Source organism: Acanthopagrus latus, chromosome 19, assembly GCF_904848185.1.
Source record: "Acanthopagrus latus isolate v.2019 chromosome 19, fAcaLat1.1, whole genome shotgun sequence".
Lineage (NCBI taxonomy): Eukaryota > Metazoa > Chordata > Actinopteri > Spariformes > Sparidae > Acanthopagrus > Acanthopagrus latus.
In genome coordinates, this window is record NC_051057.1 from 10,851,052 (window position 1) to 10,878,980 (window position 27,929).

At 44.5% G+C, this 27,929-nt stretch overlaps 1 protein-coding gene across 4 annotated transcripts in view; it reads left to right on the forward strand.

The window, feature by feature from the left end:
* zfhx4 (zinc finger homeobox 4) overlaps window positions 1-27,929 on the forward strand; it is a 295,223-nt gene that overhangs the window by 185,805 nt on the left and 81,489 nt on the right. For 3 of the 4 annotated variants that reach the window (XM_037078748.1, XM_037078749.1, XM_037078751.1), the window contains one exon: window positions 12,233-12,354. The gene's annotated coding sequence lies outside the window, so the exon portion shown is untranslated. Of the gene's footprint in view, window positions 1-12,232; window positions 12,355-26,104; window positions 26,482-27,929 lie in introns of those variants that run through there. The other variant, XM_037078750.1, reaches the window with a different exon arrangement.

The following is a 27,929-nucleotide window of genomic DNA, read 5'->3' on the forward strand; positions in this document are numbered from 1 at the left end:
GGACAGTCAGAGGCAGCACTGTACTGTGTGTGTGTACAGCACACATATGCATGTGTGTCTGTGAACCCGCGCCTCGTGTGTGTGTGTGTGTGTGTGTGTGTGTGTGCATGCTTGCGCCTACGAGTGTGTTTTAATAGCCACAGTCAGAGAGCCTCTGTCAGACGGTCAGCTAATTGGCCATCTTACAAGTACAGAGGAGGCTGCTCGCAAATTGGCAAAAAGGGCAACCGGCTTCAATCTGATACCAAACTCCTTTCTGTCACGATGCTGTCCATTAGACAACAGCTTAAGTCAGGGAAATGGAACAAAAATAAAGAAAAACAGAATACAAAACAGGGGGAAAATCGTGGCGTAATTGTGCTTCGGAGACTCTTGTTGTTGCGCTTGACCCGTGTGTAGCGAGACAACAGGGATCATGCCAGATTTAGCGTAAATAAAAAAAAATTTGCGGGGGGGGTGCTGGCAACTCATTGGGTGGATGTGTTTTTATTATATTTGTGTGTGTGTGTGTTTCCCTGTTGCAGAATCCTCTTGTATTTTAATCCATGTAAAGACCCAACTGGGTTCCAATTAGGAACAGGTTTCCTAACGCCCTGAGGGGAACCTGATAATTATGCTGTTCATTGTGGCTGTGACTTAGAGTGTTTGTGTATTGTGTGCATGTGTGTTTTCAGGGGGCCTAACACAGTGCATGATATTCTTTTCTCTTTTTTTTTTCTTTTATATTTCACTAATGTTTACAATGCTACCATTGTTAGCTGTATCAAATGATTCCTCATAATTAGCCACGACGCAGAGATCCAAATCCTCTTATCTCAGTTGTTTGTCATGAGTAGCGAGCCGAATGCGCGGACTTGACTATTGCATTGAGCGCTGAACTCATGCTTGAAGGCGCAACAGGCGAAATGTAGTTAAGTGTTGTTGCTCCTGAACCTTTTCGGGGCCTTGTCTTTAAAACACAGTTGTTTAAGTGCTAATGTGTGTGTGGTGTGGACTTGAACAGTGGGGTGGTTGCCTTTTCATTGCTGTCTTACTGTAATGTTTAGGTCGCTGTACCAGATGTTTCATCTTAATTGGGCATGATGCAAAGATTTAAATCCTCTTATCTCTCTCTTGTTTACACACTGCTTTAGGTTTAAATCATGAGCATGAGGGAACAGCAGTCGTATTTATACAGCATATAAATAAAGATGCGTCTGTGGATTTTTTTTTTAATGCACGTGCATGACAAGTCCTGTAGGTGTGTTTGTGTGTGTGTGTGTGTGTGTGCGCGCCATGCTGATGTGTGACAGGTAGCCGTGCCCTAACACTCTTAAACTCCCCGCCCGCCATCTAACCTTGAAAGAAAAAAAGAGAGAGAGTGACGCTGATGTAGTGGACAGCGGGCCGCTCACATCTAAACCTAAATGTTGAAAAATGTCCCCTCAGATAAAATGGATGACCCAACCGTGGAGCCCATCGGTATAAATACATTGTTTTTTGCAAGGCTGAGCTGACAAGAAAGCCAAGAAAATGTTGAGTGTTTTTTTTTTCCTGCAATTTGAGAAAGCTTTGCCATGGTGGCAAAAAAAAAAGAGCAGCCCTGTGTTTATTTTCAGCGCTGCAGTGTTTTGGGGCTGTTAGGGCCCTCCTCACTGCGTATTCATGAACTCTTATTGTGGTTGCCACTATTTCCATATCGTGTCGGCACAAAAAAGCGTCTTGCAGAGGGGAATGGAATACGGGATATTTACAGCAGTTTTTCATAATCCGTACAGATGGACACGCTGGGGTGTGTACATATAAACTGTTGTCAACTTATTCATATCAGACGAGATTCTGGGAGGGGGCACGGGGTTAAAAATCCAACTCCAATTTACAAATCTCAGATAATTTTTCACACTCCCCTCTGAAGATTTTTACATAGAAATGAAGGGAGGGGGGGGGGGGGGGGTGCAAGGAATCTTTTGAGACTGCAAAACAGCATAATTGTTTTGCTATCCAATCGGGTGTTATACTACACATAATATATGGTTATTTCATACAGCCTCCAGACTGCCAAGATGTTTTCAATTTGGCACAGCCCTGCGATCATGATATCACAGAGAAAAAAGGGAGAGGGGAGAGAGAGCGAGCTTCCAGTCTGGGATGGCCAGAGCAGTGAGAGGGCGATCATTTCGCCAAACTCAAAGGCTTCCCCCCCTCCCTCCCTCTCCCTCTCTCTCCCTCTCTCTCCCTCTCTCTCTGGGACGAATAATTCCACAGTTGCTGAGGCACTGAAAAAGCAATCTGCGGAATACCCCAGGGTCATGTCTGTGGCCGGATGATTTGTGTGAAATGTCATACATTAAATATAAGTTTAACATTCAGCCCGGTGCACTGTAAAACTGCCCTGTCGTTGCCACAGTCCGCCATTTCCCTCTGTGCAAGGGAGGGTTCGGGTTCAGGAAAGCAGTCACAAAGGAGTTGGACACACAAATACGCACACACTCGTACACACACACCTACACACCACCCCCTGTGTCTGCCCAATCTAAGAGGGAGTAGAGGGGAGAGGAGGGGTGGGTGTGAGGCCATTCGATCCACAGCTGCATTTCATTTACGAATGCGAGAGCGCTAACTTTTTTCTTGAAAAAAACATATCTCTATATAATTTTTTCTTTTTTTTTTTCAATTTCATCTTGTATTTTTCCCAGGGAGCTTTTGGGCCAGACAGGCATTGAGGAAAAAAAAGGAGGAGGGGGGGGGGTTAGCTGTAGACAGACAGATGGACAGAGAGACGGACAGTTTGTCTAGAGGCAGGTGTTGAATTCGCGTCCAGGCTGAGATGAGAAAGTAAGAGAGGAGGTGAGGAAAGAAAAAAGGGGTTGTAACTAATTCATAAAGTTTCAGGAAAATAGCAGCCACTGAGAGGAAGAGAGAGAGAGAGGAGCGAGAGAGAGACAGAGGAAAAAGGTGTCTCCAGGGACTTGAGTGAAGCAGTCATCCCAGAGAGGGAGAGAGGGGAGATTCTGTCCATCCTAGCAGATGAGAAAGAAATGACAGAGAGGGTACAAAGGATGTCATCCGCCAGATGGACAGCTGATGAGTTTTCTCTCTTTTCTCTTTGTCTTTCTCTGTTTTTTTTTTTGTTTTTTTTTCTCTCCTCGTGGCTTGTTTGTTTGTGCTCAGTCTGTGTGCCTCTGGAAAGTTTCTGTCTGAACGACTACAATAAGATCATGTGTTTGATATGTAAAGGGAAGGACGCCGTGGATGTTTCAGAAATGTGAGATTCATTGAAGAGGGACAACTTTGGCGGTGATCAAAGGGCAAACACTGGATGTTTTTCGAGCGCAGAAAGTATGAAACACTACATCAGCCATGATTAAGCTGTGCCAGGCTCATCTCACATTGTTCATGAATGTAATTATGGACCTCTGCGCATTTTCAAAATAATCTTATCTGCTTGGCACAGTTCAATTTAGTTTTTTTTTTTTTTTTCGCCTGGTGGTGTTTGACAACATTTGCATCTAAAAAAATCCATGCCCCCTTTCTACAAATTCGGCTTATTATTGCCATGAAAGAGCTTACCACCAGATTTATCAATTTCACCTTGAAGGTGTTGTACTCGCCGGTGCATTTGTAAGCAAGTCGGAACTCTTTGAAGACAAACACAGTATCGCACAATCTGTGGCCCCCCTCCCCTACCCTTCTCCTCCCTTTGCACTCCCTACTTCAAAGCAGAAAGGCTTAGATGAAGGTTTGGAAAGAAATGGAAAACAAATTGTTCATTTGTATCTGGGAGGAGACCAGACACTTGAGCAAATTCTCCCTGCATTCTCTCTGTGCGCGCGCTGCAGTAAAGTTATCTTAAGGTGGGGTACGTGAGGAGGGGGTAGACAGATAGAGGCGAGGCCCCAGCAATTCCTGTGTTAAAGTCTCAGACTGGCAATCAAATGTGTAAATGAGAACAAAGCTGGTCAATGATCACCTTCAGGAAAAGTCTGCGGAGATATTAAATACATACAGGTGGAAATGCACTGAATTGTCTGCCCAGCTCTGTAGCAGAATGCTGAATTTGTGTTATTTACACTGCACTAGGTAAGACCTGTAGGTGTTTGTATGTATTTGAGAGTTTATTTGAGAGTTTACATTTTAAATAAGTAAGCTGGAGAATAATCTTAGATCATGATAATTCATTCACTGTTTTTTTTTTTAGTGAAAGAACGGGCGTTGAGATAGACATGAAAAAAAATAAACAAACTGAAAACAGAAATTTACCCAAGTGCTCGCACATCCTCAAACTGAGGAACTGAGATTGTATCAGTGATCACAAAGGTGAAGGCTGGAGCTGCAAATAACGAGTAGTATTATTTTTGATTAATCTATTATTTATTAACCGACCAGTTGTATAATAAAAAAAATACAATGAAATGGTGGAAAATGTCTGTCAGTGTTTCCCACAGCCCAACATGGTGTCCTCAAACGTCTTGGAATGTCTGCAACCCAAATATATTTAGTTTACTGACATAGACGAGTGAAGGCAGCAGAAAATATTCATATTTAAGAAGCTGGAATCGGCATTTTACCTTTTTTTAAAAAAATTTTTTTACCATAATTGTGCTCATTGACAAAAAGGAGAGATTTTGCTTGACTTCCACAAAATAGACCAGACACAGATGAATGAAAGACCCTGAGAAGCATTCAGACAACATGCATGTCGCTCTGCTCTCCTCTCAAAGGTGACGCCAAGCCCCCGAATTCAAACAATCCAAAGGAAAAAGAGGAAACCGCTGCACACTTCAAGTCACCTCTGCACCAATTTAGCATGTCAGCGTTTGATTGATGAAATGAAGGACCACGTGGTCGGACAAAATTGTAACTGCCACTTCTTAGTATTACTGGCCTCCATTCAAGCACCAGTGTGGGGGTACCTGGGGAATTTACGCCCAGTGTAAACTGGGATTGAGTACCTGAGTCGGTGCCGTGCTGCAGGCCGAGGAATAGTTTGCATTACAGTATCAGTGCAGCCCTCTCCACATGGTATATGATCGAGGATGAGGGGCTCTGTACCATAAGGGTATATCACAGTAATTCTTATATGTTTTCAAGCTCCAGACCCCTGATAAGGAGCAATGGGTTGATGGGAGAAGCCCAGACTGTGGCTCCTCGGCCATTATCCACAGGCAGGCAAATCAAGCCAGCAAATCAGGAACAATGGAGCCCTCAAAGAGCAGAGTGGGGATCAAAGCAGCGCTAACTGGCCATTGCAATCCAATTGAAATGTTCACTTTGCATCTCTCCAAAGGTAATGGATGTGCAGAGTGGGAGGTGAAAAGAAAGGGCTGCCCGCTCGCATTTGACGTAAAATTATGGAAGGTAAGAAGAGAAAAAAGGCGGAAAAAAAATGCTGGTGACAGGCCCGGCCTTCTCAAGTCATCTACTGTAGAAGCTTCATAATGTCCCTTGGTTATTTTGACTTTGAATTTTGCGAAGACCAATTTTTTCACTCCCTTTTTCTTCCCTTCCTTTGAACCTTCCAATGGTAACATTACGATGATATATGAGATGCTATACTATGGCCCTTGTGCATGTGGAGTAGGACTGAGGCAGGCCATTTCTTAAAGTGTCCTCGCTCTCTGTCTCTCTATCCGTCTCCCTCTCTTTGTCCCCCCCCCACATCACTTCCCCTCTCCGTTCTTCCATCTCTCCCCCCATCTGAATGTGTTGATCACCTGGGGAGATGCTGCATTAATGCTGACGCCCAGTAAAAAGCAGAATCTTCTCTTTATTTATCTGCACTAAAATTCCTCCCAATCTTTCCAGCACATTTCACTCAATCACGCAACTCAGGCCATTCCATTAGCCACACAGGGGCGTTTTACCTCATTGAGCACAACACGCCTCGCACTTCTATGAATATAGATTCCCCTAAATTATGTATAATGGGAGTGCTCAGATTTTTAGCATTTTACTAAGAGGGTTTGAGGGGGTATGTGTTGTTTCTGCTGCTTTTTGAGTGCATCTTGAAATCCGCAGCATGTGCCAGAGATCGGTGGACAGCGTATTTGCTTCCTTTGAGGTTGTAGATTATAAACAGAGCGGATGTGTACAATCATCTGGAGTTGCCAATAGGTCAGAGCAGAGTTCACCGAGGGTATGTTTGTGTATGAAGGATGAAAGGTTTAACATAGATAAACAGATTTCAGATGACATTATCAGCTTCTTCCCAGTATATTCCTTGCAGCGTCTGGCAAATCTGAATTTCCCAAACATTTTTTTTGCGGAGACAATTCACAGAAGTAAAATGGTGGCATAGTCTTTTACTGATTCTTTATATATCTCAGTACCAAAGTTGGACCTCCCTATGACCCAGTCGCCAGAACAAATGCTGACATTTATGTTTCATGCCCCGATATACTGTGATGTGAAACTTTACATTTCAGCTTTACATTCCTTACATTTGAATATTCAGTTTGATGTGACCATGCTGTACTGGTTAGGTTAAGCAACAAAAAGCACTCGGTTCAGGTAAGGAACAGATCATGTTGTGGCTTAAAATACCTTATTTTGTTGCAGGAAAATGCATCAACATCCTGCTAGAATTACTTGGTTTTGTTGCCAACAAGAGGGCTGCAAAATGTCCCAAAGTCTCCTGAAAAATTCCCAGGTTTGTTGCTGGGAAATGTCCCAGCATCTCGCTAGAAATACCGGATTAGGTTGCCTAATTACGTCTAAGAATCTTGCTAAAATACAGTTTTATTGCAACAAAGATATCTGCCAAATTTTGAATCAGTTGCTAAAGTTATCCAGTTTTGTCCTTTTGAAACAGGAAGTGAATGATGGTCCTGTGATGGAAGTGGTGCTCTCCCACCAGACAGCCATCTCACCTCGCTATCACACCGCCACCCTCCCCCTCATGATAAGAAAGTCAGCTCTTGTGGGTGTACTCTGAACATAATACGATACGTATTGTGGAGATGTTGATACAGTACATACGAAACATACAATAATTTAATGTACCAGTGATTTGCAGAGAAATACAATACCAACATTTTATTCCAGGCTGCCTATCTCATAAGCAACGGCAAGATCTTCAGTCCAAGAAATCTGAATTTGATCTCTTGTAGTGCTGAACGTTTTTTTTTCTGATCCGAGCGTGAGCCGTGCGACTAATTGGATGGTAAGTAATTTTAATTCACATGTTTGGCAGTTGGTGTCCATGTTGCTCAGCAGGAGGGAGGGACACAGCTGAGCAATATCAACAAACAGGCCAGCAATTCTATAATCAGAACAAAATCAACATCCTCATTACTGACTCCAAGCTGCTGCCTACATCAAAAAGGGCTTCAAAACTCTTCCCCCTTGTTTTCAGGGAGTGATTATGTTTAGTGTCAGACCAGACATATCAACTTTTTTTTCTTCTTCTTCTTCTTGCTCACCAGAATACTAACAACCTATCAGGGGGATAAAGTTAGAGATATTTTAATCTGTTTCGTATTTCGGCTGTTTATTTTATGCAGCGCTGTAACAATGTCGCAACATCTCGCATCTCTCTCATTTTTTTTTTCCGGTAATTAGAAACACACCAATTAAAGGGTGGTAATTGTTTCATGGTATGGGACGTGACAGTGTAAACACACAATGCAGTATTTTTTAAACAACTCTGACATGTTTTCCCTCGCTGCTCATAAGCATGGCCTCGCAGTTTATCGGCGTGTTCGCAATGTTTTCATCGGTTGTTTCCAATTGTCCTTTTTGCATCTCCTCCAGATGGAGCGATGGAGGATTTGGATATGGAGATTTTTGGATGGCTAAAGTTTAACAAATGTTTCCCTCAGCCTTCGCCGTTCAAGAGAGAGGGAAAGTTCACAGTAGTTGGAGTAATCGACAGGCAGTTTTCATGTGATTGACATAAACCTCTAGTTGCCTTCGAGGGTTTAACGTAGATCCTATGTCCTCCAAATGCATAAGGAAACCTCACATTTTTATTTACGTTTGCCAGCTCCCCTCCCTCACTCTCTGACGGACGACCATATGAAATGCACCGTTACTACCAACATTGGTGGAAACATTTGTGATAATGCATGTACACAGTTCAACAAAATATCTAACAAAGGTGCAGCTTGAAGGCAGAAATGTTACTTATGATATCTTTGACACAACTTTTCTTTTTAAAACAATATGTATAATCACATAAATTGTTGACTTTACATTCACTTTGTCTAAAACGCACAGCTTCTTAACTTTATGTGTAGTAAAGCGGCCATAGCGGTCATTAACGTATGAACTATTCTGATCCAAGTCTTCCTCCGCTGCTGCGAATGCAACCACACTGCCAAACGCATTGATTAAGCCTGAGCACCTATCAGACTTCGTGCAGCTTGGCCGCACTAGCAGCACTCACTCGGCTGTCCTATCTGATCACGGCCTATACGCTTCTATAATATATTCTATAATATCACATGACTGTGCATTTTATTTGCCCGCGGCTGAGCTTGGCAGCAACGAGCCGAAAAAGCAAAGGTCAAAAGGTTGAAGGTTTCCAGGGCCCTTCTGCATGTTTCATGAATGCTGCACCCATGACACCTATCGAAATTATGCAGAGGAAATTCAAACATGCGCAGGAAATCTTTTTTAGAAATGATTCCCGGTGATACAGGAGCAGGCGAGCGCCAGAGAGAGAGAGAGACGCTGTCAGAGCCAGGTTTTAGGTTGAACAGGGCCTCTGACGCTGGCTGTCCCTGTTGTTAGAGCGTAATGGACGTGTCACCTCTGAGGAAAGGCTGCCGGCTGCTCGGGTCACCATGCCCTTCAGCACATGACTTGCACGTCGGCGATGTGACAGGAACATGCAAAAAGCATACAGACGCCATGGCAACTGATTCCGTCTGTGTACGTGTGTGTGTGTGTGTGCACGTGTATTGATCCGACGTGTTTTCTAAACTGTATTATTGACTCAAATGTTGTTTGTAACATGTAATCTGTTCGAGCCGAGGTGTAATTTTATAAAGAATTTAGAAACACTTGTTAGTTTCACTTACCAAATTGTCGGCTGATGGAAATTTATTGCCGCGCGATTCAGATGGATCGCTTTCATAAAGCCTGGTGTTGCATTGACGGAGCCAAATATAGTAAGTGTTCCAGTAACTGTACAATGCCTCAGCACACACATACTGTATGTGCACCCACACCCACAACCCACCCACCCCTACACACACACACGCACACACACACACACACACACACACACACACAAACATACGACAAACACTTTCACATATACAGGCGCACACGCACTAACACTTGTTATCGATCTACAGCTTAGCTCATGCCAGCAGGTAGTCCAACTCACCGGTTATTCTGAGGAATTGCTCTCAGTAGCTCAATCCACACACACACACACACACACACACACACACACACACAGACACACACACACACACTCACAAACACTACATGATTGTTTCCAGTGGTTAAATCTACACAATTTGTGCACAACCAACTCTTAAGACACCATCACCTCCTCTTCACAGATCAAGGGCTGAGTTTGTCGATACCCCGCTCACACATACACACACACACACACACACACACACACGCTCTTGCAGCCATATAACCGAACCACGTTTAATGCCGTGAGAGTATAAAGTTGAATACTGTTGCATAGTTAGAACAAAATCCTCCATCCCGTCCTCTCATCCCTCCCCTTCCTCGTCTAAATATCGCTTTCCCTCCTTCTCTGTCATAGTCACGCTTTTTGAATTCTCTTTACAGGCAATAACACAGTTTGGAGTGGAAAAGGATGAGGGATTAAAGCACTGTGTGTGAGTATGTATGAATGACTCGGGCGTGCTCGTGTGTGTACGTGCCTGTGTGCGTATCATGTTTGTTGTGATCCCAAACGGCCGGGGCCCCTCCTCCACCACCGGGTCCCCTTTTTTGAATCTAATTTGAAAACAAGTAAGAGGAACACTAAGTTCAGTTTGTAAAAAAAAAAAAAAAAAACGTTTTGTACAATGGAATGTTTCTCATTAAAGTCAATCAGCCAGTAGACAACAAAAGAACCTTTCATTGAAGAATATGAAGTGAAAATAAAAAACAGGGAACCACTTTAGCTGGCACCGCTCTCCTTGTAATATGTCATGTGTGCAGCCTCCTCCTCCTCTCCCAAAATCGGCCTCTGTTGTTTGAAACGGATCGAATTAAGATGTTCAAGGATTTTTTTCTTTTCTTTTCTTTTTCTTTTTTTTCTTTCTTTCTTTTTTTTCTTTTTTTTTGCTCCTTCCCGCTCTTCTGAAAGGTCATAAGTCTAATGTAATTATAGCACATAACTGCGGTAAGGAAAACACATGCCAGGAGATGATATGAACATACAAGCTGTAAACTGCAACTTTCTCTCCGCTAAGCAGAATGTTGCTTTTTTATGACTGAATCAATATCTTTAACTAAGGCTTGTAAAGCAGCCCAGTTAGAGACTTTATTTAGGCTTACCTCCGCCTGACCTCCCTCAAACTCCGCCTCGACTTTCCCTGCATGAGAACAGCAGGAAACCTTGCATAAGAACCAGGAGGCATTACGTACTGCATATACCAAATTGCCCCCAGTGTGGTGGACATTTATTAAATTTATCGTGATGTATATACTGTTTCTTGATTTGATTATGCTCCAAACTGGGCTAAACGGATGCTCTTTTCCACGTTCACATTTTTAAACTGCTCAAACTGCACATGATGTGTCATTTTAAATATAAAAAAAAACAAGTCAGGCATTTAAGATTTACCAAATGGAAGGTAATGCAAAACTGATTAAAACACAATTTTCATTATAAAATACTCTGATGCTCTATAGTCCGGTGTAATAAGCCTGTCGGAGTATTCAAAATCAAATTGAATAGTGGGGGAAAGCTGAAGGGGAAAGTAAAGGAATACAAAGCTATAACAAGATAAAAATACAAAAGTAATATACAGAGTAAAGGAAAGAAGAGAGGGACAGACCACAGTAGGTTGTTGGATAAGGTTCTCACCATATAGAATTTAATTATTTTCAAATACAGCTTATGCATTTCTCATGGTCTGAATCCGAGCCAGCTCTGCCTCTACGCCTCTCCGTGGGAGACTCTCAGCGGACCGCAATGGCCGAGCTGGCGTTACCACTAGCGGGCTAATCTGCTAGCATGATTGCTGCCAGCTGACCCGTATTGACCATGCGAAATATTGCTACAAAATGATCTTATAGGCCACAGCGGTGATGGATTCGACTCTGCTATTTCATGAGTTTTTATGATTTAAATGTTCTTATAGTATTGTGTTAGCGACGGACCCACACATGGTACCCAAACAGATAAAAGTTAATTGTTTTTATATATATATATATATATATATATATATATATATATATATATATATATATATATATATATATATATATATATATATATAACCAATTAACTTTTATCTTTGTTTTTCTTTCATAACATTATTTACAGTTTTTATGTACTTTTTTTTTGCATCATTTTGAATCATAATTTGTCATCTAAATAGAGGTGAGCACATTATCTTTTCAATCCCTTACCCAATGGAGTTTTACTAAGTTTTTCAGCTGCAGTTGTCCCTCTTCTGCAGCAAAAGCAGACGAGCTAGTGAGGCTGCGGATAACTAGCCTGCAGATACCCTCTGTCAGCTGCGTCGCCCCATGACCCTTTGCCTCGCAGGTCAAAGTGGTCCATCAAGAGTCTGAGGCACTATGCATGCAGGAGAGCTCGACAGTGTGGGCTCGACTGGCAGACCTCCCGAAAATGCATGCCGTATATCTGCTGAAAGTTAACTCCAGCACTTTGCTCTTCTCTCTGTTTCCCTCGATCTATCCCTCACTCTGTCACAGCTTTCCCTCTGCACTTCTATCCTCATCCGTCAACCCCGGGTGAGGATAGCGAATCAATTTTCTCGAAAATCTGAGAAAGTGAACGAATGTGCCTTTATTTAAGAGTCAGGTAATTTCTTTCATCAAAACACACCAATAATCACTTTGTATAAACATCCCTTCATTTGGCTTCCCTCTTGACTTCAGTGTCACCTGTCTAACTGAGCAATTTTGTGTCTTTTGTGCCTGGTGACGTCGACTATAATTCGTTCGACATCTAACGCCAAAAATGAAGAAAAAAAGAAAAGCAAATAACTTTGCGATGATTAAGATAATCATCACATTGACTACCTCACAAAGGAAAGGTGTTGTGCTCACGCGCGCGCGTCTGTGTGTGTTTGTGCATGTGTAGGAGGATGGAGGTGGCGGTGTGAGCATGCTCTCTCTGCTATTTGCTCGACTGGTAATCAGCCAAACACGCTACAAGTCTCCTGCTATGATTTGCCCCCCGGTGTGTCTCCAGTCTGAACGCCCGTGAGTAAGTTAGTGTTTCTCTATGTATTTATGCAGTATACATACAGTATATATGTCTGCTCCTGTCAGTGTGTGTGCATGCGACTTTTGTCTGTGCATGAGTGTACTGTATGTCCGTATGCGTGTGTGTGCGCCTCTCAGGATTTATATTTGTTTCCTGTGCCTTCCCCCCCTGCCGAGAGGTATACCCTGACTGAGCTTTACAGCTTGTGTGAGTGCATGTTTGTGTGTCTGTGTGTTCGTGTCGAGTCTTACAAGCACACAGATATGTGTGCGTGTGTGTGTGTGTGTGTATTTGCCGGATGGGAATACAACTCCTAGGACATTTAATCTAGGGAGAATTTCACGCTAGTTACTGCTTGTCATCAAACGTTTCTAGCGTAAAATACTGCAGCGATCTCTCATTGGCGGATGTTCGGGACGAATTCGCTGTCAGACCCCTGAGTGCCCCGCTGCCCTCCAGACAGACTCAAAGTGTGTGTGTGTGTGTGTGTGTGTGTGCGCAAGAGAGAGAGAGAAAGAAAGAGGGAAGACACTAATGATAGGAAAAGTTTGTCGTCTCAATTCTGATGCTTCCCAGTTGAGACAAATGACTCTTGAGTGTTTACGTGCGTATGTAAGAGTTTAAAGTTGAAATGTAGACTTCATAATGCAGAGACTTGAAAGCCTCTTTTCCACACACACACACACACACACACACACATCTGATCTGAAGCTTAGGGGAAGACCAATCCAGTATATCCACAGTCGTATGTGTTCACTTATGAACCCACAGCTGCTAGCACCATTACTATGATTTCCTGTGTGTCTCTCTGCCTATCTGCCCCTCGACACACACACACACGCACACACGCACATCTAAGGCTCCTATCCAAATGGGTTTTAGCAGGACACATATTTTACACCCGCTTGAGTCGCTCTGATGTTCAGGTGCTTCACTGTAAAATGTGACCCAGGTTGTCTTTCTAATGCATATCACAGCCCAACGAGAAAAAAGAGGGTTTTTAAAAAAATGACGTATTCCCTCCACCCCTTCTTAAAAAACAAAGGAAGGAACTCATAACCTTAAGTTTAAACGTCTGCGTAATAGCTTTTTTGTGTGTCGCTTTATTAAAAGCATTCAGTATTTAAGCGGGGCAGTGGAAAAACAAAGGACACATTTGTTTAATAGAATAATCCTCCTTGTGTTTAAGACGACTCCAAAGCTTTCAAATTTGAGCCTTAATGTTTCGACAAGCTGTTCAATCAGTTGTTTTTTGAGGACATCGCAAATGGCAGGCTGTCTCTGAAATACGTTTGCTTGTTTTACCTGACCCACTTTTCCTTCACTGTGTGTGTTTGTCTGGGTGTGTGTGAGTGTGTGTGTGTGTGTGCGCGCGCTGTCCCTCTCTTCTCAGAAGGTTGTAAATGTAATCTTAGACACATGTTACTTCGGCTGATGTTTTTCAGATTGATGTCAGTTGCGATTAGCATATCTCCTGCCAAGACACAGGAGTGCTCTTTAGAGCCTGGCCTCATACACACTCACTCACACACACACGTGTGTGTGCAAACCGTTGGGTAAACATAGCTCAGCTGCCATTTTGAATGATTGCACGATGATTATTTGATGCAGTGATTTATTTTGAACGCAGCCTGTAAGTAAACGGAGGCAGGAAATGATGAGAAATCTGACTGACAAGCTCCAAAACAAATTTCTACCCCAAGACAGTCTCCTGACACCCCTTCCCAGCAACATATTATTACATTCTGGCCCCCAAATACACATTTTTAACACTCCCCGGCCTCCAACGTTAATGTCACCCTGTCTGTTTTGTTTTTTTTAAATGCCGTCTGCTGAGTGCAGCCACGTAAACGCAGCTGTGACCAACACACTCGGAGCCGCAACTGTTTCATTTACATTCATTTTGTGCTTGGGAATGGAGAAATTCCTCCTCCAATGTAAGACAGCGGGGGGAAACTGTGCAAAACGAATTTCTCGCCATCTCTGGAGAGCCAGCGATATAGGGATTCAGAACACACCCTTCAGACAATGGAAGAGGAGGGGGTCTTATTTTCTCCCCTTCTCTCCCCTGTCTCTCTCCACACCTCCCTGACCCTGCTTCCCCTCCACCTGCCCAGCAGAGTCAGAGAGAGAGAGAGAGTACGTGTAGTACCAACTCGGGAGGGGGGGTTAGTGACGGTGGTGGTGGTGGTGGGCATAGGAGAGATGGAAAGAAAGTCAGATAAAAGTAGTTAAAAGAAGGAGAGGGGTGGGGTGGGGGGTGGGGGGTGAAGAAACAACAGAAGAGTGACTGACCAAATACCCAGCGACAGAGCGAGAGAGGAAGACAGATGCAGAGAGGGGAAAAAGAAAGAAATGGGGGGGGGGGAGAGAAGATGAGAATATATATGCGGTGGCCAGTGTTGTGAGACAAGGCAGGTTGCTGTCACTTTAAAAATGACTGTAATAAAAGTGACCGTCGGAAGATGGATCTGGTGATTTTGGCTTGCTAATCAGTCATCTGTGAAGAGGACCACAGCCCAGATCCAGCGGCCGCCTGACACCTCTTGATTGATGCCTGCGCCCGATAAAAAAGGCCCATTAACTGTCCTCCTATTAAACTGGGTGAAATGGCAAAAAACGCTGCTCTCTCCCACTCTGCTCCTCTAATCTCTCTTTCATTTAAACCCTATATCCTTTTATATTTTCTGCCCTTATTTATTTTTTTCTTTTTCCCTTCTCCTTATCACTTCCCTCTACGCCACGAAGGTGGTCTGTTCTTCTCGCAGTTATTATTGAGATAGTGGGCCGAGATGTTAATCAGCGGGGCCTCGCCTGTGTTTTTGCGTGTGTTTGCACCGGATGTTGCATTTACTGTACTTTTGAGTGCAGCCTCTCGCGCTCCAATCAATACATCGATAGGTGAGCCCCCCCCCCGCCCAAAAAAAACCACGCTCGTCAATGCCTCGGCCGGTACCTGCGGTCACATGTCTTGTTAAGTATGCAGATGAGTGAGCGCGATGAGTGATGTCATCAAAGTGTGACTCCAAACCCTTTTTCCTTTAGCCTCGTGACATGCGTCAGAAAAAAAAAAATAATGACCCCGCAGCTGAATCTCATATCTCCTCATCTCTCCTCCTCTCTCTTAGACACACACACACACAAACACGCACACACGCACAAAGATTGCCTGCAATAATAATAACCCCACAGACGACAGCTTCAGCCCCCTCCCTCTCATCCCCCTCACCCCCCTCCCACATACAATCAAACAAAGCCTCTCTCTTACCTTGCGCATGACCAATCCTTCCATCTCTCCCTCTTTTTTTCCCCTCTCACCATCTATGCATGCTCGTCCCTCTCTGTAAAAACCCAACCACACCTAACAGCAACACCTTGCACTCTTCCCCCGACCATCCCACAGCCTACAGCGCGGCACTCACACCCCCAATAAATACAGCCCTGGTCTGCCGTTTTCCCATCTATCCCTTTTTTCCTCTGCCCCAGTCTCCTTCCCCTCTCTCTCTCTCTCTCTTTCTCTCTCTCTCTCCCTGTCTCTCTCTCTCTCCCCCCCTGTCTTTCCCTCTCCCCTCGCTCCTGGCTGGTGCTGGTGAAATATCAGGGCAAACGGATTCCAGCTTTTTTCTCTGGCTCAGAGGGGTTGTTCTGTGCGATTTGGCCCTGGGGTGCATTTCAGCGCTTCTGATGTGAGAGAGGGGGCGAGAGAGAGAGAGAGAGAGAGAGAGAGACAGAGAGAGAGAGAGACAGAGAGAGGGCAATGGAGGGAAGGAGAAAGGAAGTGAGAGAGCGAGAGAGAGAGAGAGAGAGAGAAGACACCACCAGGGTTTATCCTTTCTTTCTAAAGGGCAGTCAGCGGTTTTTAAGAAACGACAGGCTTTTGACCGCCGTTGAACCAGCAACTCAAGGTGTGCATGCTCTCCGTGGCTTACCGAGGCCTCGAGGTGATCTCCATACGTAATCAGGACGATCCACCTCCATGACAGGTGCGCGGCCATCTTGGACTCTCTCTGAGCCAGTGGTGTCCACGCCGGTGTTCATACGGAAAAAAGATGGACGGCTATGGCGCAGCAGTTACGGTTCATGCTGAATGAAATAAAAAACTTGTTTATTTTACACTTTACATTTTTACTTTGCCGCACAAGATTTTCTGGTATTTTGATTTAATTCCATTTTTACACTGAGGGCAGCCATACAAAGATAATAACACGTGCTTAAAAATGGACCTGTATTATTCATTTAAGCCTCTAAAGCTTTGAATTATTATGACCTTTGGAGGAGAACAAAAATGACATATTCATCCGAACAAACTGGACCGAATATTTGAGTGTCCTTTAAATTATTCCTTCAGTATTTATCCACTTTAACAATGACGTAAAAAAAAAAAAAAAAAAAAAAGTCTGGTATTTTTAGGCTCCAGGCCGGTCATCTCTTTGAAATTATTATTATTTTTTTTTAAGCACATTATTTTCAGGTAGAATTCCTTTTGGAATTTTCCACAGCTGATTGTGTTTTACCTCCCTCTGTTGAGTGTCCTTGCATGTTGTGTGTCGTTTGCACAACTTGGTGCATGCATATATATCTATATCTGTGTGTGTGTGTGTGTGTGTGTTTATGTTTCCTAATCTTACATCTCACTGTGGGGCGTTCTAAAAGGATTTGTCATTCTCAGCTCAGTTGGTCTGATTGTGAATTAAATGTATTTTTAGGCACCTTTTTTTTCCCGTCCCTTTGTGAACCCAGTTAGAATTGAGGTCAGGACACACAAACAGACATAGACACACGCGCGCGCTCTCTCACACACACATGCACACACACACACACACGAGTGCACACACCATCTCAGAGAAAGACACATAGCTTTCAGAACAAATCACTGCTGAACTACCCTGTGTGGAATGATTCTGACATTTTGTTTGGGAGAAATAGCATTTAATTGAAGGGAGGGGCGATACGGATGGCAGTTATGCAACCAAGGGAAAATGTCTACATTTCAACCCAAATTGAAAACATAACAGAGTCTGTGTTTGTGTGTGTCTTTGAGTGCGCGTGTGTGTGTGTGTGTGCGTGCGTGTCGACGGCTTGTTTGCGCCACTTCACTCCTATCCACAGTTTCCTTGCTTGTTTGATTATGAATTAGTTCAAGTTATGGGGTTTTATTCTGTTAAAAACAATATTGGCTTTGCATCACGATACCGAGCAACCGCTCTCAATCAATCTATCTATCTGTCCATCTAGGCTGTGTTAAATTTGTGTGTGCGTATGTGTGATGAGGAAGTGAAAAGCTCTCATAATTTCCCTACATTCATTTTGCTGTTTAATGTTTAATCATTTCATTTTCTACTGTTTCTTTTATTTTTGCAAAACTTAACAAGCCATTAAGGATGGAAATTAGAGATTAGATCATTTTTACTATCCGAGAACAGGAAAAAAAAAAAAAGATCTCCTTTGCTTAGCTTTAAAAATAGTTACTGGCTGCTGCTGTTTTATATTTTTTTCCTCTATCAAAAAATGATATTGTTGAGCCATGTTGATCTCCATAGGGAAAATCCTCTGTCTTCTGCCCCCAACACAGTGAGGTCAGAGGTCAGAGTCATCCAGAGAACAGGCATCTGAAGCTGGAAAGCGACTCTGTGTTTTGCTCAATGACACTTCGGCAGGGTAGTCCTCTGCAGAAATGACAGCTTGAACCCCGGTCATCTGGTTTAATGATGGACAATGGGGAGGGAGGCTGAAGAGCCCTCATAAGGACTTCCTCTAATGCAGTGAAGAAGCCAACAAGCATCTTTCAGGGTCACTGCACACCTCAAAAAAAAAAACAAAAAAAAACGACGCCTCTCTCTCCCCCTCCATCCTCTCTCTTTCTTTTATTCTCTCTTTCGCTCCAAGCGTTGCCAATTTGTCTGAACCGCATCCGCTAATCCGTGCGCATTTACGCATTGGTCATTGCGCCTCCGGTTGACTTGGCTGGCTTGATAGATGATGGCGTCCAGGCAGGAGACTGACTGACTGACTCGACTGACTGTACAAGCTCACAGCTGACAACACTGTTGGGTGGTCACTCTTTGCTTTGTGAAGTGCTGCGACACAAACAGCGAGTGGCGAAGGGAGTATCTTTTATTCCAAATTACATTGACAATTAAAACATTATGTCAGTTATTTTATATAAAAAAAAGATTTAAGAATTTTAAAAATCATGTAATTTATAGCTGAATATTTCTTATGAATGGGAATCAAAATAAGATGACGAATAAGATATCTTCATTTACTTTATTTTCCCGGAGAAACGCTCATCTACAGGAAGTTAATTCAGCAGAAGCAGCGTCACAAATATGGGCCTCCTGTCAAAAAGTAGTGGGCCACTGTAATATTACTCTGAAGTCGTGGAATACGTTACTTTTTGTGAGTAACAAGCACAGCCCGGGCTGCTGTATGAGGCGCTCCTGACGTTTTTTTTTTTTTTTCCCTCTGGATGTCGAGATGTCAATCTGTTGCCATAGAACTGACTTCTCGCTACTGACCGGGTTATTCGCCGTGTTGGGATGGCCCACTGAGTGTCAGAGGGAAAAGGAGTGAGGGGTGGTGGCGGGGGTGAGGGGGCATGGATGGATGGATGGTGGAGTGGGGAGGTGGAGGGGTGACAGCCCCCGAGAGATAGAGAGAGAGAGAGAGAGGGAGAGTGGGGGCTCCTGGAGAGGACCTCTCGGACCACTAAATTGACATGTTCAAGCTTCCTGGGTTGTCATGAAGGAAGCGCTTTAATAAGACATGTGACAACATACAGTGGAGCAGCCTCGCTTTCACGAGGCCATTAAATAGCAGGCCCTCTGTTAGATTTCAAATTACATTTTTTATTGCTTTAATTTGACTTATATTTTATTGCCATAATTTATTTAAGGCAGCGCGTAAAACAAGGCGTTATTATCGCCATTATTATTATTTATTCGTCACAGTTTAGCATCTCTTTTTTCTTCACAACATGCTCTAAAAGGTGTGATGGAGTATTTTACCAAGGTAGCATATTTAATTCATTTTCATTTATTTATCACTGCGGTAAATATGCAAATTGTCGGCAAATGACTGACCGGGAGTCATTGTTGTTTCGATCAGCTGTCGATTAATTTCCCCTTTTTTCTCGTGCGCGCAGCACACAGGTGCCATTGTTCCCATCCGCAGCGGCTTTACAGGTCTATAAGTGTGTGTGCAGATCTGAGTGATAATCAATAGAATTTGGCGCTGAACGGAGCTCGGGGCGGCTTGGTGTGTTTTTGTTTTTTTTTTTTGTTGGGGGGCCATGACGAGGAGGCCGATTTTTTTGAGGGGGGGGCTCCTTTTATTCCTCTGTCAGTGTATGGAGGACACTCACTGGACGCGTGTCTATTAAAGAGGGATCAACAATGAAAAAGATCGGAGGACCAAAGGGCCAAGTGGGAGGAGGGCAGGAGGGCGAGGTGAGACTGAATGGAATCAGCAGTGGTGTGTGTGAGAGAGAGATGCACACATGGGGAGCGAGGAGGGTGTGTGTGTGTGTGTGTGTGTGTTTCTGAGTGTATGTGTGTGTGTGTGTGTGTGTGTGTGTGTTGATTTCCTCTCGCCAGCGACCGAAAATGCGGGCGACGACGTCTGCCAAGTCACCCTTCTCCTCCTTCTTCTCCTCCTCGTGTCTCTCCTTCCTCCACTCCTCCTCCCCTGCCTGCCACAACACTTGTTCTTCCTCTGGAGCAATATGACGGCGGCCCCCCCTGCCCCGCCTGCATCTGGGTAAAGACTTTACAGTCAGGGGCCATCGATTGCTCTTATCAAATAAACAGAGTGGCACCAGCGGCTGCACGGACCCCACCACCACCCAGCACCTCCACCCCCGTCCTCCTTCCCCTGTCTCCTAATCTTAAATCCAACCCCCCCCCCCCACACCCACACCCACACACACCCACCCCCCCTCAATTTCCACCCCACCTCTTCCTCCTGCTCGAGAGCCCTAGCAGCTGTGGTCCCATGTAAATTTTACATGATTGGCACCTCCTTATTTTACCCTCCCCTCCCTCAACTGCTCCTGCCCCCCCTCCCCTCCATATCATGTTGCATATTAATGCACAGTTTATGCAATAGCTCATCTGACAGCGCGCACCAGCTATCATGTCCGAGTCTCTTCCCCTTTGGAAAATTTGCATACCTGATTATAGTGGCTGAAGTGCTTGATTGTTGCTTGGGAAGGTTGTGTGTTTGCTGAAATGTGATCCTCAGCGGTGGAGACAGGGGGGTTGTAGGCTGTGTGGTGGGGGGGCTGAAACGGTTCCCCTTGACCCTTGAAATGCAACTTAATCCCGCGTGGCCCAGTTTGATTAGGGGCATTTTTTTCTTCTTCTTCTTCTTTTTTTTTTTTTTTTCTCTCCCTGTCTAATTGTTGTCATCAGGAGTTGCACTATCACTGCGCATCTGGAAGCACTTTGACATCTAAGTCAGTGGTTCTCGAAAAGTGGGGCTCCAGGATCCTCAAAGGTCCGCGAAGGCCACGCAAGGGTCTCCCCCCCTCCTCCTCCTCCTCCTCCCCACCTTCCTCCTTCCTCTGGCGATGAGAGGAATTGTTTAATTGCGTCGTGATTTCATTAACCTGAAATTATGCCAGTCAGAGAACACGTGTCTGAACGAAAAGGATTCACTTGTGACGCAATTAGCGCCACACTTACAACAGGGTTCTACAATGCAATTCTAAATCAATAAGAACAACCACAAAAAAAGAAGGAGAAGAAGAGGAGAGAGAAACCCATATTGGGAGTCCCAGGGACGAAATCCAATTAAATGGGGACCCTTGGCACAAGGTGTGTCCATTTGGGGGTCCTTGACATGAAAATGTTGGAGAAGCCCTGATCTAAGTGACTGAGGCAAAGGGCTGCATTGACAGTCTTTGTTTCTTTTCTCTCTTCTCTGCTCCCCCCCTTCTCACTCTCTTTCTCTCTCTCTCTCCCCCCACCTCTCTCTCTCTCGCTGCCTCTCTGTCTCTCTCTCTTTAAAAGGGAGCGGAAGAGTGGGCTGATACCGGTCTCATGTTGCGTATGGATTTTCGTTTATATAATCGATTGAAATGTCCCAATACATCGATTTTGGGTTCAGTGTTTTACAAACAAGCGTTTATGGGTCTCGATTTTATGTTAGGGATGATTCCAGGGTGACACCGACGCGCAAAGAAGTCGGGGAGTTGATTTTTTTTTTTTTTTTTTTTTAAATAAACGATCTAAATGCAAACAAATAAATATCCTTTTGTTTCGTGTATATGATAAAAAAAAAATTAAAAAAAGTGACTCGGGAGGGGGGGAAGGCAGAAAGGAAGAGGGGAAACAGGGTGAAAAAGACACAATATTGTGCTGCCTCTCTCCTTAATCAAATAAAGTGGTGTAAAAAAAAAAAAACACGCACGCACACACACACACACACACACAGATACACACACACACACAAAAGCATTTCCTTCCCTCTGAATTTCTCCTTGAATTATATGCCATCACTAGTGTGTGTGATTGCGGAATATTAAATTAAAGTGGGATAAGTCCGCACCGAGGCGGGCTGCGTCCAATCCGCAACTCATTTCCCCTGTTGTAGCACCGCATCACTGCGCTCCTCTCTTTTCAATGACAATGTGCCAAATCTGGGCATTTTGAAAACACTTTCCATATGCTATTATCGGATCGCTACTGAGCAAGAGAAAGACAGAAAGGAAGAAAAACGGAATGTTTTATACCAAAGGTACCGAGAGTCTACGTTTTTATTTCTCTGCTCTTTCAATGGCTTATTATACTTTATGCTTTTTGGGGGATTTTAAGGAGGTAAGAGGAGGTAGATTTGAAGTTTTTCTTTTTTTTTTTCTTTAACGATTGCATATTTATGGAGCGATGTTGGATGGCTTTAGGGGGGCTGAGTGTGGAAAAACGTCAAGAGGCTTTATGTTGAGCATGTCTGGGCTAAAAACTTGATTTTGTTTCCGTGTGTTTTGCTGCGTTTTCCTCGTTTTTATTTGCTCAGGAGTCCACTGTTTTTTGTTGTTTTTTTTTTCAGCCCACTTCTCTGTGGAGCGTTTTGCCTGCAGACAAGTTGAAGGAAGGAAGGGGGGGTTGTTTTTCTTCGACTTTTAATTCTCCGAAATCACAGAAATAATTCTGCCTGTTTTATTCGCAATTTAACCGACTTTTGCGGCTCCGCACCTTGATTTCAACGCAGGTGACAACTCGCAGAGTGACTTTAACAGGAGGATTTCTGTGTGGCAGGTTGCTGTTCAGTTTTGGTGTAAAATACACTTTGAAATGTCGCTCGTGTTTGGACTGGAAGATTTTATTTTATTTTTATTTTATAATTTATTTATTTTTTTCTAATTTCGCTTTGAATTGTTGTGCAGTGAGTGGCAGCATCTGCTGCTGGTGTGGTGCGTTCAAAGAGTTTGCACTTAACTTCTTACTGTCTCTTTTGCGGGGCCTTGATGGAGCTTGTTTGTTTGTTTGTTTGTTTGTTTGTGCGTGTGTTTGCCGGACGACAGTTGGCCAGTGGGTCGCTGTGGCAGGTTGCGGGTCAGAGCTGTGGGGCTTTTTTGCATGTTTGTGTGTGTGTGTGTGTGTGTGTGTGTGTATGTGTGTGTTTGTGTCCTGATGAGGCAGAGGGGTCAGCCATGCAACCCCATGAGGGCGCCGACGCACAGGACAAACAAGGTGGAAGTCTGTGTTGCACATCCACAAAACACTGACCAGTGTGACTGCTTGTAGGGGAGTTAACAGAGTCATTTTAATTATTTTTTTTTTCTTAAAAAAACAAAAACAGAATACACGATCCATCTTTTCAGTTTGACTTAAGAGAATATATCGATGGAGCCACAATGGTCCCATCCAGACGTCTCCCTCTGTGTCAAGCCTTTATGGTAATATCTCCGGACGACTCCCAAGTTATTGATCTGTTCAAGTGGCACAAGATCACCGAGTGTTCGATACTGCCTTTCACACGTCAGCGGACGCGTTGGAAGATAAAACAGCCGCCTTTTTCTATGTAATATTTGATGATTACGCTTTAATTAAAAGGGGCTTAATTCCAGTCCACCTGGTCTCTTGTGTTCTGGTGATACAGAAATTGTCTTGGTCATTTATTTGTTTTACAGCATGCAAATACTGGCACAGTCGCGCACACACACGAGCAAGCAAGCAGACACACACACAAACATATACACACACACATACACGCACACACACACACAGAGACAGACACCAGAGCGGAGTTTACAGATAAAAATCTATAATTAATTGAGGATGCAGCTGATATGGAAATGGGAGGGGGCGAAAATATTAGTTAACGCCGTCTATTGTGGAGCTGGTCCTCCGGAGAAAGAGCATCGTCTGCAGGGGAGAGAGGGAGGGTGGAGACCGGGGGGATTTGCGAAAACGCAGGAGGTTAAGATAAGCGGCAGCCTATATCAGTTCCCTAAATCCGCTTTGTGCTTTCTCTTTTTCTCTTCGAAGACAAATAAAAAATAACGCACGCGACTCCGCCGGAAAAAAAAAAAAAATGCCAGCAGCGCGCGCACACTTTAATCACCCGAAAGTGGATAACAAGTACATCCTTTCACAGAAAAGGAGATGATCGGAGGAGAGAAAGAGAGAGAGAAAAAAAAGGAAAAATCAAGGTGGTTTATGTCTACAAAAGTCCTCCGCTTGGGTGCATAAAGTCGCAAATGAGAAATAGGTCCTCTCCACTCAGCTTTGGGGAGCTCGACGCACGGTCCCCGCAAGCCTTTTTTTTTTTTTTTTTTGCGCGTCCGCTGCAGCAGCGGGTCGACTCGGTTCTCCAAGCCGTCTGTGAGCGACGCCTCCCAAGGCTGACAGACTCGAAAAACCCCCCTGGAGGACAGGCAGGCAGCTGCAGCAGCAGTAGCGGCAGCAGCAGCAGCAGCAGCAGCAGCAGCAGGAGCCTTGGATCCGGGTGAAAAAAGTGACGCCTCTGTTCCTCACCTCGACCCACCCACCCCCTTTGTCAGAGACCTCTCTAAACCCAGAATAAACAGCCTCGGGTCGGGTCGGGCTCGGATCTCTTGGCTTCTTAAGGATCCAGTTGGTATGGGTGCAGTCCAGTCAATGTGGCTGCAAAGTAGACCTAGTAGTTCACTTGCCAGCAGCAGCCTTATCATCACATCCCAAGCCCCGGCTCATGCAGTTCAATTCACCCCCAGCTTCGATTTTTTCCATGAAGGCGAACAAGATCTCTTGATTTTCTCCCCGATTGAGACTGTGTAAAGTCTTCCTCTTGCCCAAAAGCCACTATTAAAGAAACCAGGGGGGGAAAACACACAGTAAACGGTTTGCATTGAAAGGATATAGGGCCAGTAGACCGATGCACTTTGTTAGGACACTAAATATAAACGCCAGTGAATGGAGCTTTGAATAGAGTGGGGATTTTTGTGTGTGACCCTGTATTGGATTTTTTTTTTTTTTTTTTTTTTTTCGCAGTTTGGCTCTATTTGAACCCACACGGGGCCTCAGCGGTCCCGAAAGGGCAGTGATGACTTTCCAACATGTGGTGGATTACTGTGATGCATCGTGGCTTTTGATTTCTTTTTTTTTTTTTTTTAAGCCTGAATGTTTAGATTCGCAGCAGATCAGATGCAGTCTCTCCTTTCCAAGTGAAGGGAGAGAGAAGTAAAAAAAAAAAAAAAAAACACACGACTATATTATTAGAGAATAAAAGAAGCAGAGAGCGTGCGTCCATATGTTGCGTAAATTACGCACGAGTTTGTGTGCATTGGTACATAAACGATGTCGCCTGTAAAAATAAGATTCCACACAGTGTGCAGGCCCGTTTTTGATGCGCGGCGCAAGACGTGTGTATGAGGTTGCTTTTTGATTCCCTCTCTCCCTGCGTTTGTGTGTGTGTGTGTGTGTGTGTGTCAGGTATGTTTCTGTTTTTATGCACACCACTGATTTAAAAAGTGTTATTGACAAAAAGTTCAGCTCGTTTTTTCCCAAAAAGCCTCACAGAATTCCCGTATTCTTTTATTTTATTTTTTTTTTACCCTCGGAATCCTGAAAACGCGCTTCATTCCGCGCATCTGAGAGAGAGAGAAAAAGTCACCTGTAGTGTGGTGATCAATCAAACCCAGCTGGTTTATTACGCAAATAATCAGAATGAAAAATAATTCTTGTGTTTGCTCGGTGTATAATAAAGAAAAAGGGCTGCACAGTGTTTGGGGGATTTCTGCGCTTCGGCATCGGAAACATTCGTCTGCGGAAACTTGTTTTGTTTTTTTTTTTGTTTTGTTTAGTTTTTTTTTTTACAGATGAATATGACTTCTAAGCACTTGTAAGTCTTTCTGTGTCCAGCCTGTTTGGTTGTGCAGGAAGCGGTCGCCCCATTGTTCTACATGTGATTTGGCCCTTGGAGAGAAACCGTACAAAAGGATTTTTTTCCTCTCTCTCTCTCTCTCTCTCTCTCTCTCTCTCTCTCTCTCTCTCTCTCTTCCTGCGCGCACAGACCTCTGCGGCCGCCAGGGCTCCGTGTGCGCGTCATTTGCAATGTGGAGACTGTTGATCAACTCACTAATTACACTTCTCTCCTCTCTCTCCCTCCCTCTCCGTCTCTCGTTTGCGCCCTCCCTCTCTCTCTCTCTCTCTCTCTCTCTCTCTCTCTCTCTCTCTCTCTCTCTCTCTCTCACTCACATTCGCCCTCTCTCTCTCTCTGTCTCTCTACCCATTCCCAGAGTGCATATCGGGAAATAGACACACAAAGACATGCGCACTCAACTTAATCAGCCATTTTTTTAAACAGGGCTAAAACGATAATAATTAGCAGAATAAAGACATATCGGATTTTCATTTCCTTTCCTCCGTTTCCCGACCCCCGTCCACAAGAGAAACTGCGAGGCAGCCCGTCGACACGTCGTTTCACCGCCACCGGAACCAAAATAAGGGATAGCTCTCTAAACGCTTGACATTTGTGGTTTTACCCCCTTTTCCCAATATAAAGTTGGAGGATTATTGTAATTTTCCCTGCTTTTTTTCCACGTTTTGATTGTCCACTTACCCGAGCCGCTGGATGTGACTGTTTTCTAAAACCCAAGAGCCAGAGAGAAGCGGAGGTGACGGCTTTGGAGGGGGAAGAAAGTAAGTTTTTTTGTTTTTTTTCTTTCTTCCTTTCCACCTCTCCCTTTAACTTTTATTGAGTAGTTTGGGGTGTGTGTTAAATTTAGGGGGTCGGGTATCGATTATCTATCTCGCCGGTGGATCTTTGACATCGGGGCTGTTTGGATAACAGGTGCTGGGTGTTTTTTAGTCCAGAATAAAGGCGGATATCGTGATGTTGAGTGCAACTCCGGCGCTTTGGCTTCAAATAGAAAACGGAGCGAGTTGACAGGCTCGGAGGCGTTCTTTTACGCATGTGTCCGTGCTCTTACAGCAGGACACCGCGTCCGGACCTGCCTTTTTGCAAAGTTTCGCAAAGACGATCTGTTAGCCGAGACTGTGCTGTGCTGATAAAACACCGAACACCCCCCCTCCGCGACAGACAGAGCGAGGGGCGAGCCGAGCCGTGTCTCCGCTTCTGGTGGCTTTTGCAGTGCGGATACTGGTGTTGCTTTTTCCAGGAGTCCGATCTCCTCTCTTCGGACGGACATGTCCGCTTTGAGCTCGTTTCTAGTCGAGGGGTCCGTCTCGCTGTTTCACATCCCACACACACATACACACACACACACACACACACACACTCCCCGACTCCTCATTTCACTCCCCCGAAACCTTCCAGATATCTCACTCGAAGCGGTCAGTCGGATGGACCGCGCCGCTCGGAGCCAGTTTTGAGCACGTCGGGTTTCGTGCACCTTCCAGGCACGGCCGAAGTGACTCGATCGGTCTCCCGACACGATCCTCCCCCCTCCACCACCACCACCACCACCACCTCCAACCCCTCCGTGTGCATAAGTGTGTATCTTTCGCAAAAAAAAAAAAGCGGGAGTAATATGCGGTTATTATCAGCGATCGGCACAGAAATGCCAACGCGATTTGCCGATCGCGATCCTCACAGCTGTACCTGCTGCGCTTCCAAAGTAGTCTCACTCCACCGAGGCGTGGGTGGCTGCGTCGCCCAGGAAGGGAGAGCGATCGTCGGGGCTGCTGATAGCACGGCGGGTCCCTTCAGAGCCAGCCAACTCCTGGCTCCCCCCTTTTTTTTTTCTTTTTGTTTTATTCTTTTCAATGTCTCCACACTGCTGCTCTATTGTGTCCTACTGATATCAGCGGTATTATTTTTAATAATCCGCCTTCCATCCATTAGTCTATAAGTTCCATTTCCTCCCCTCGGATCATCATCCGCGCCCGTGGGTTCATAATTTCCTCACATATCATAATTCCCAGAGATTTCGGGTCGCGACATCTTCTTTAAGTTGTCGGTTTGTGTTGTCGTGTATTAGTTTTTGCGAGGAGACAGAGCGCAGAGGTGGCAGTTCTCAGGTTTTTTATTTTTTATTTATTTTTTTTTTTAGCGCCCCGCTTCTCTCTCTCTTTTTTTCTCTCTCGAGGTAGGCAGATAGACTTGGCTCGGATTGGGACGCGACAGT